Below are 10,657 nucleotides of genomic sequence, written 5' to 3'. Positions count from 1 at the left end.
AATTTAGTTGAATACATACGAACTAATAATACAAATGCAACTCAAAATTATTATTTATTGTCAGAGAGATTCTTTTGATTTAGATTTAATTTATTATAAATTAAAGATATAAAATATGTAATGAAACTTATCTATTAAATATATAAATTTCATATATTTATATATTGAATTCATGATTAAATTGGACTAGGCAATTTTTTCTCATATTCTCATATATATCCATAGCATTAATTTGTAATTGATCATCAAATTTTTGGTCGCCTTTTTATATTATTTATATTTAAATAGGAGACTATTTATTTCCCTTTTCATATTGTTGCTTATCTTTTGCAGTTCTTTAAATTGCGAAGATCTTTCAGTAAATTATCTTCGTTGCTTTCAACTCCAATAATTACTCAATCCTTTCTCACAGGTCCCAATCAGAAAATTATTGTTGGCCAATCATAATACATCAACAAAATATATATATATAAAACAAAATCCATAAAACATATAGTATATAAAGTAATAAAAAATTATAATAATTTTACACTGATTAAATAAATTATGACAAAACTTCTGTAATGAATATTACATAATTATAATTTTGATTATAATATCAATTCTATTATTCAAGAAATAAAATCAGTCTTCGTCACAGTGTTATACTAAATAATTGCATAAAATTTATAAACATAAAAGTCAAAAAAATGATTATAAATCCTTAATACCTAACCTATATAATATAATACTATAAGATTAAAAAATAATAATCATTAAAATTAAAAAATATCAAAAAAAAAAAATAAAATAACAAAATAAATATATTAAGCCAAAAATAAATATACAATTAAGTTATTCAAAATTTATATAAAAGTTAGAGATTATTGGTTTTGTCTTTGATATATCTTCGACACAAAAAAAAAAAAACTCGTAAATATATAAATAAAATAATTCTTTTAATTTGAATGATATAAAGTATAGAAAGTTAAATGAAAGGAACAACAAAGAAAAAGAAAAGATACTGTGCCCAAATAAAGAGAGAAAGAGAAAAAATATAAAATTAATTTGAAAATAGGACTAATTAATAAAAAATTTTAAATTTTTTTATTTTATTTAAAATTTTAGTTGATTTTGTTAAAATCGTAAAATTAGTATTAGTTTTATTTTATTTATCTAAATTAGTCAAAATTAAAATGCAATGTCATTAAAGATTTCAATAATTTTTTTAATTTATTATATTGAATAATAATTTGAGAATATAAAATTATTTATTTTTATTATTAATAAAAATGAAATAAATGAAAATCTGTTTATATATAAAAATAAATTTTAAGTTTGATTAAACATATATTTTTATCAACATAAATGAATAAATAAATCATAAATTTATAACCGATAGTGTGATTATTTGCTTGAATTAGATTAAAAATTCAAATTTTTTATTTTAATACTTAGTTAATCCTAAATTTTTATTTCATTATATATTTAAATTTTTAGTAATATTTTTGTAATTATGTTAATTAAATAATTAAATTTTTAATAATAATTTGAAGATTTTTTTTCTCTAATTATTCCCCTCTTTTCCAGTTATATATATGTACATATAATTGAAAATTTAATACAATTTTAAAATTATAATTTTATAAATTTAAAACAATTAAAATAAATTAATAAGAATAATATTCCATGTTTAATATTTTTTGTTAATTTTATTGAAACAAATTAAATAATTTTATTAAATTAATAATAGTTATAGGATTATAATTATATTATTATTATATTAATAACTATAATATGTTTTTTAGTATAATTAGAATTATTATTAAAATAATATTAAAATTTTAATTTATAAATTATTGTAATATTAGAAATTGATATTATTTGGTATTTAGTGACCAATATTTCATCACTAAAAGTTATTTGTTACAATATAATATATTGTAGAATTGGCATCATTAAGGATTTAGGAACAAATTTTCTGTCGCTAAAAGTTTAGCAGCGATAATATTTGTAAGCCACTGATTGTTAAAATTATTATCGACATTTTTTTTTTGTCACCGAATAGCATTAGCGATGAATTTATATGAATTAGTAGCAATAACATATTATTGATGACAAATTATTTATCTATCACTACAATTTTTTTTTTTTGTATTTTTAAAATAATAGATACATTAATAATATTTTTATTTCTTAATTTCTTATTTTATTTGATTATTTTTTATAAGATTTCATATTTAATTGAAGTTAAAAATAAGTAGGATTAAAAATTTTAAACTTATATGAACTCTAAAAATTAAAAATTTTAAATTTATACAAACCTTAAAATTAATTTAAATAATAAAAATATAATTATAATTATTTTTAAGAATAAAAGGCAATTTGGGTAAAGTTAATTTATCTCCTTCATACATGTATATTTAAATATAAATATAGATTAATAAGTTTGCACACGCACACATATACAGACTAATTTTTTTTTATCTACTTGATTGACTACATATGGTAGCAAATATAGCTCAAATGATGAACTCAAATCTCTTACTCGTGAAAACTATGAGCACTTCTTAAAAGCATTTCAAAATAGCCAGCTAGTTCTCTCTATATTGGCATAATCAATGTCCCACTGAAATTAGTGATTCAGTGATTATTAGGGATGGCATAGAACCATGTAAAATGGCATGACTATCAGACTCTCCCCTGTACTTTAATTCTTGGATATGAGTATCAAAATTTTCAAGGAGAAAAGCATCGCCTTTCAAGTATATTAGAACTTGTAACATCTTTGGCCTAATTTCTGCAAGATTATGTGAGCAAATTATTTGTCCAAGTTTCAAAACTAGCCTTCTACCCCAAACCAAATTGGAATGTTGCAACCGACCAATTGTGCCAATTTTCGCAATAAATTCTCTGATTTCTTAAATTATTTGCAATGCCCCTTTTTAAACCTTTCCAAATCCTCCTTTATAGAATCTTCCTCTTACTAAAACCATTGGTGGCGACAAAGAGCTCCTCGTATGAGAACCTATGACATCCAAAATCAACCTCCTAGTCTTCAACTATCTCTGTGAACTTGGCCTTCTTTCTCCTCCATATAAAGATGAAAGTGACTATTGTTGCCACCAGAGTCACTCTTGTCATGGATTATGTCACACCTTACCCCTCTATAAGGTATAACATGATCCCGTAGAATACCTAATGAACTACCGAACTTCACCTACCGATAACTCATTAAGTACCCTACAAGGGATTTTAAAACAATTTTCTTACATTTTGGAAGTGGTGAGCATTTTGGTAGGAATTAAAATCATTTATTCAGAGTTTAAATACTAGTAAAAATTTTTGTCCATTTTAATTTTTCCGTAAATTTTATAAAAATTTTGATAGAGTTCCGTCTGTATTTTGAGAAAACAGTTCTTCAAAAACCTCTAAAAAACATTTCCAATAAATTTTTCATAACTCCCAACCTTCAAATAATCTCAAGTCAACTCAATTCAATCCACTTCAAAATAATTCCACAATCCAATCAAAGTTTATCATCTCAAAATATTTCATAACTTCATTCACAGTGCATAAAGTATAAAATTCACAAATACAAATCTTAAATTACAAAAAGAAGTTCCAAAAATAATGTTATTACAATTTATTATACAATTGCTCAACTTTACATTGATACATAAAACATTGTAATATTTACATTAAAATAACCACAAGGGTATAAAACAATACCCATACAAAAATATCAGTGTAGTCCTCAATATCAGTAGCAGCTCACTCTGCTGCCTTCTCATTGCTCTTATCTGCGATAGCAAAATAAGCTATCGCTGAGTATAAAAATACTCAGTGGTGCACAATAAAATTTTAAAATATAATACATAAATCATTCATTAAACAAACACAATTTAAATATTTCTCAATCACATTTCACAAATTATCAAAACTCATAATAACACAATTTAATCAAATAATTTAATAACACGGTGTTGCCAAGTCATATACAACTTAAGCCATGACACAAAATTTCCGATCAATGCCGTGTTGTACACCACGACAAAGCAATCTACAACCCCACTAATCGAAATTAATGAGGGAGGTTCCTAGCTAGCTAATGAGTACTCATCCGATCTACAACCTCAACTAGTAAACCAAAGAGGGAGGAAAAATAATCGATCTCACCCCATAAATGGAGGAGGAATAATAAGGCACTGTCATGCTAAATGTGAACACAAAATCAATTCAAAACAATTTAATCAAATAATTTATGAGAAATCTGATCAATTTCCAAAGTCATATTTGAGATCATAAAATGGCAACACAATACATAATTAGTCAAAGAAGTCAAATTTTCAAGAATAAAATATTTAAACAAGAATTATTGTGCACAGACTTGACGTGAGTCGCCTCTAGGCCTTGACTCATCTCTCAGACCTTTCAAGTCTTTTTCAGCTGAAACACACAGTTTCACAATGTTTCAGTATCATAACTTAGCATAAATCCAAAAATAAATTTAACTTCACTTTTACCTAGCTCTAATGTGCTAAACTCGACGTTTTATAATTTTTGTATTTCGGAGTTACTATTCACTACACTATTCAAGTCAATTTGTTAACTTTCTAAGGCTTAATAGGTATGGGAACTCCAACTTCACCCACATACCACATTTTGGTCACCAAACTTGTTGGTTTTGGTCATTTTATCAAAACTTAAGTCCTTTAGGCAAAATTGCAAATTTTCAGTTTTGACGCCTTAGGTTGTACTGTTCCATTTGTCACTTTACTATTAGAATTTGGTAAAACTTTCTTCATAGAAAATGTTTTCTAATGTCTTAAGTTTATTCTCCTTTTTGAATCACTCCAATTGGAGTTTTGTAGCTCAAGTTATAGCCATTTGAACCATGGCTACCGGATTAGATTCAACCCAGAATTCTGGGCAATTTTTGGTGCTGGTAGTTTTGGTTCACCAACTTGGGGTGGCCGAAGGACTTGGTTAATGGCATAATTTGGGTTTGTGTTCTTCATGAAAGTTTTAGTCTATATCTCATCTAATCACTAGTAAAATTTCAGGTCATTTAGACCTTCCTAGCTCAAGTTATGACCAAATGAACAAACACTGTTCATTTGGTCAGTTTATACAGGGTAGACTGTAATTTTCTAACTTTGGTCAATTTGTTCACTAGGTTTTGGTCACTTTTTGGGCATGCTTCCTAAATGAAAATTGTGTCATTTAATGTCTATTTTCATTCCCAATTGGTCTCATACCAATTGGACTTGTAAAATTTCATTTTTGGTCCTTTAAAGATAAAATGGTCATGCTGCCAGCAGCATGACCACACTCAATCCGAATTTGGCTTTGATTCAAACACTTCTAACACACTTAATTAGGTCACAAATGACCATTTCTCACTTCACATTAGGTCAAAGACACCATTTACAAGTTTCTCACATTTTTGTCTCTAACCCTAAGTGTCCCACACCCTAACTTACTAACTTGTTGCATTTAACCACATTTAAGCATACCACTCTCATTAGCACATCCATACAAGCTTGCCTACCATTTAATTTCAATCAAAACTCAAACATATGCATAGTAACCCAAGCTGGCCGAAATTCAGTTTAGTCCTTCAATAAATTTTTCTTTTCATTTTAGGTTTCTTTACAAGTTAACCAAGCTAAAAACACAACAAATAAACTAATTTTGCAACTTAAATCACTAACCTTGCTTGGAGGGTTTTTAGGCTTCCTTTTCTTCAAGTCTTTCTTCTTCTTTTTACTCTCTAATGCTTCCTCAACATGTAAAGAGAATTTTTAATGTTGGGACTTTGTGAATTTATGGAAGAGAGTAGGGAAATTTAAGCTTTCTTTCTCTTAACAATGGTGGAACATGGTGAAGGAATGGAGAGAGAGATGGGACGGCAAGTGAGATGAGGAAGATGACTTTTACTTTTTTTTGTTCTTTTTATTTCTTTTAGTAATTTGTCTTATGACAGACCCAAAAATCCATTTAATCAAATTATTAATTATGGGATTTATGGCACCATGCATGATGTCATGCATGATGTCATTTCCCTACACTTTTTCATTTTCCTTCTTTTTTTTTATTTATTTTTCTATTAGTTCTTTAATTTAATTCTCGATTCCGAAATTTTCTTTTCTCCGATTTTATTTGACAGTTAGGTCAGGAGTCAGCTCCTGGGGTCACTTGACCAAATTATCCCTCGCCGATTCAACCCGGTTTGCAAATAATTTAACATTTCTTCCTGCTCCCTGACCTAATTATTTGACTGACTTAACAATTCTTTTTTGTAATTTTCTCTTTTCCACTGTATTCGTAATGGTCCTAAGGACTGCGGCGTCACATTTTATGGTTCGAAATTCGAGTTTAAATCGACTTCGCAGTCGTTCCCGAGGAGGTCACCCATCGCTGTGACTCTCGGCTCGTTTAACTTCTTATGTTCTGTTTTTCTTATTTATACTTAACTAATTGGCAATTATTGATTATTTGTGTTAATAGTTTATCTAGTTGTCTTAAGTGTGATTCTAATCTCCTTAATTGTCTGAATCGACACCGATCACCGGAACAGTGAGATCTACCAGGCTATACAAACGGGGGTGTTACAGATTATCCAACTATCAATGCTACTTTTCCCTTTATGGTTATCGCTTTACCAAGTAGAGATTGAACGCAGGATAGATCAAGTTCTTGAGCTTGCTCATCAAATTGGATGCTCCAACCTAGAACATAACTAGTCTGATCTAGTTGGTCTGTGGAGGAGGAAAAACCCACAAATATTTGATCCAAGATGATCGGTGAGATATCAATATCCAAAGACAAAAGTGGAAGGTTAGGCTTGCTTGTATGAATTGGAGACAACGTAATATTAAGTTGATTCCTAATGGCATCATATTCCACTTGAACCTGAGTTAGTTCCCGCTTGTAAGACTCAGGTTCTTGGATTCTCCATATTCACTTAGGAAATAACCAGCAGAAGCTGATTTGACAGATATTAAGCTGTTGATGTCGATGTCAACATGATTATCATTGATATCATTTGTTTTGGAACATATCAAGCTCAATTAAAATAATATGATTAGATGATAGTCCATTAGATGTCTGGTTCAGTATTCCAAAAAATAGCCCTGATCCAGGCAATTCTTTTAAAGGAGCAATAAAAAAGGACATGCCTTGACCAAAGAATTTCAAATTCTCGTGGGAAATAGCAAATATAAAGGTGGTAGAGAAAGAAAGCACACTATTTTTGAAGTTCAGGGGCTAAGCATAAAAGGCATGGCCAATTCCTGACGAAGTTTTATTAGTGAGCTGGAAAAGATCATAAGGCATGACCAGTGATAGAGCTAGGAATTTAATTGAGAGGATGCAATTAAAATATGTGATTTGTAAAAATAATATACATAAACAAATATAATTTGATAAGTGGATTGCTTATAAAATATTAATAAACTGTTATAATTAAATTACAATAATCCTTGTTTATTCTTCATTATAATATTTATCGCAAAAAAAGCTCTTTCCACTGTAGTTATAGCAACTGGCAAGATTAATGATAATTTCGCTAAAAAATATACCAAAGGAAAAACAATATGCTTTCTTGTAGCAACTATTTTCTGAGCAACACCTACAATTTCACTCACTTTAGAAAATTTCTCATCCATATGCATATCAAAGTCAAAGTTTTCAAGTTGAAATTCAAGTTCAATTAGAGCAGCTAGAGAAATTTCACATGGATAAAATTTTGCAAGTTGAATCAATTTGCCCATATCGAATACAGAAAATGAGTCCTTAGGATCAAGACATGCCATATGTAAAAGCAAATTTGTATTCACTTTATCAAATCGATTATTAAGTTCTTGAAACTATCTATCAATTACATAATAAAATAACTTAACATGATAATTATGAAGATTTATCATTTCTTTACTTCTAAGCCTTGATCTCCCTCTAGCTCTATAGACATCTTCCATATCATTAGTTTATCTAAATCAATAGTTTTTCAGGAGCACGTAAGGCAGCTTTTAGGCTTGTCTTTTGTCTTTAAGCGCTTCACTTCAATTAACAAACATTTTTTTTGTTAAATTAAGATACCAAATTACTCTTATCTTTAACAAAGAAAAGAAAAAAGAAAAAACTATTAGTCCAGCAATCCGAAAAACTGGGCATTAAATTTGCATTAAGTTTGGTAGAAAACCAATGGAAGAAGGGAAGTGCCACATAAAATGACAAAATAATGGAATTGATTAATGTTTCCTTGCATTTTCTTTTCCATGCATGCTCATAATTTTCTTGACAATTAAGTTACCTTGTAATTGATCTTTCATTGCCACTTTTCTTCCCCAATCAAAATCATAAAAACTAATATGTGTCAATCTTCTCTTCCACGTGATAATGAGTGTTATAAAATAATCATGAATGATAACCAGGGCCATCAATACCTAATCATCATCAAGCCCAGCGATTACTTGTAACCATAAATAATTTTAAAGAAAAATCTTAACGATTCACTTGAATGATTGAGTAAGAAGTTTGTAATTCTAAGAAATATAATTTATTAAAATTTGACGATCAACGTATTTGACTAAAAAAATTATTATTTATAATAGAAGAAACATAGCTTCAATTAATTCTACATATTTGACTAAAATATTATTTATTTATAATAGATGAAACATACCTTCAATTAATTCCTAGCCCCAATAAAATATAATCTGTCTCTCCAGTATAATTTAAAGAAGGTTGAGCAAATATATATATATATATATATATATATATATATATATATATATATATATATATATCGAATTCCACCTTATAGAATCATATTATGAAAAAAGAATACTTACACATAAAGATGCTGATGCGGCTAAGCCCAATCTTGAAATAATATCGTTTAGAAATTACAATTTTATAAGAATTTAATTTAATTTAATTTAATTTTTAATTAATTTTTATATTAAAAATAAAATTTTAATTTTTTAATATAAAAGAATTATTTAAAAAAATGCAAAACTTTAGTTGAATACATTTGAACCAATAATATAAATGCAACTCAAAATTATCATTTATCGTCAGAGATATTTTGGATTTAGACTTAATTATTATAAATTGAAGATACAAAATATGTAATGAGACCTACCTTTTAAATATAAAAATTTTATGTATTTATATATTAAATTCATAATAAACTGGACTAGGCAAATTTTTCTCATATTCTTATATATTCCCATAGTATTAATTTGTAATTGATCATCAAATTTTTGGTCGCCTTTTTATATTATTTATATTTAAATAGGAGACTATTTACTTCCCTTCTCATATTGTTGCTTATCTTTTGCGGTTCTTTAAATTGCGAAGATCTTTCAGTAAATTACTTTCGTTGCTTTCAACTCCAAACATTCGGTCCAAGAAGACCAGTGAGATATCAATATCCAAAGACGAAAGTGGAAGGTTAGGCTTGCTTGTATGAATTGGAGACAACGTAATATTAAGTTGATTCCTAGTGGCATCTTACCCCACCCAAACCTGAGTTAGCTCCCCACTTGCAAGACTTAGATTCTTGAATTCTACATATTCATTTAGGAAATAACCTGCAGGAGCTGATTTGACAGATACTAAGCTATTGATGCCTATGGCAACATGATTATCATTGATATCATTGAATTCTTGGTCTTGGAACGTATCAAGCTCAATTGCAACAATATGATTAGATGATATTCCATTAGATGTGTGGTTCAGTATGCAAAAAAACTGCCCTGATAAAGCTCCAGGCAATTCTTTCGAAGGAGCTATCAGAAAGGACATGCCTTGACCAGAGAATTTCAACTTCTAGTGGGAAATAGCAAATATAAAGGTGGTAGAAAAAGAAATCACACTAGTGGTTGATGAATTCTTGAAGTTCAAGGGCTAAGCACAGAAGGCATGACCAATTCCTCACGAAGTGTTATCAGTGAGCTGGAAAAGACCATCAAGCGTGACATCTGCTACGTCACCCAGTTTTAAATTCCTGTAGAAGGTAAAGCCATTGTTGCTTGGAGCTGCCAATTTGATGAAGAGAAATAGCGTTAGATACATTTTGACAAACATGGTTGGAAATTGGTAATTAGTGTGAGTATGTTCACCTTGTTGTGTTCTCTTCCTATTTCTCATTATGGATGGGCATTTTGGGTGTCCGTTTTGGTTCGCATCTCTATAGTAGTTAAACTTGTTTTAAATTTGTTTTATTTATTTTTTCTTATTATTGCTTGGTCAATAGTTAGTGCCTATTTCGTAGGAGTAATTGCTGTTTGTGCAGATATGGAGCAAATCTGTTACAACAGATTACTGCTAAGTTTTTTCTATATATTGTTGTGTATTTTAGAGGTTAAATATGAAGTTAGAAACTTTTTCCTCTATTCTGTTGTGTTGGTCTCGATTTCTGCTGTTTCTCTTTTGTTCAGTCTGATATTCTAACAATTGGTATCAGAGCCTTAAGATCAAGGCCTAAACAATGTCTCATCTGGAGATAGAGAGAGCTAGAATATTGAGAGAGAGAGAGAGCAGAAAGAACGAGAGCAAAAAGACAGCGAAGAAGCCTCTAATGAAGGGAAATTCCTCTACAGTTGAAGGAGGCTTGTTTCCCGAAAAAGAAGGTTCTGTTACCTTGAAATATCCCATGCTGACGAAG

The 10,657-nt window shown here is 28.8% G+C and overlaps 1 pseudogene; it reads right to left on the bottom strand.

The window, feature by feature from the left end:
- Positions 1–2,597: 2,597 nt before the first annotated feature.
- On the bottom strand, positions 2,598–10,065 carry LOC131178407 (L-type lectin-domain containing receptor kinase V.9-like; annotated as a pseudogene).
- Between the last annotated feature and the right edge of the window lie 592 nt (positions 10,066–10,657).

Source organism: Hevea brasiliensis, chromosome 3 (assembly GCF_030052815.1).
Source record: "Hevea brasiliensis isolate MT/VB/25A 57/8 chromosome 3, ASM3005281v1, whole genome shotgun sequence".
In the NCBI taxonomy this organism is placed as follows: Eukaryota; Viridiplantae; Streptophyta; class Magnoliopsida; order Malpighiales; family Euphorbiaceae; genus Hevea; species Hevea brasiliensis.
This window is presented reverse-complemented; position numbering and strand designations above follow the sequence as displayed.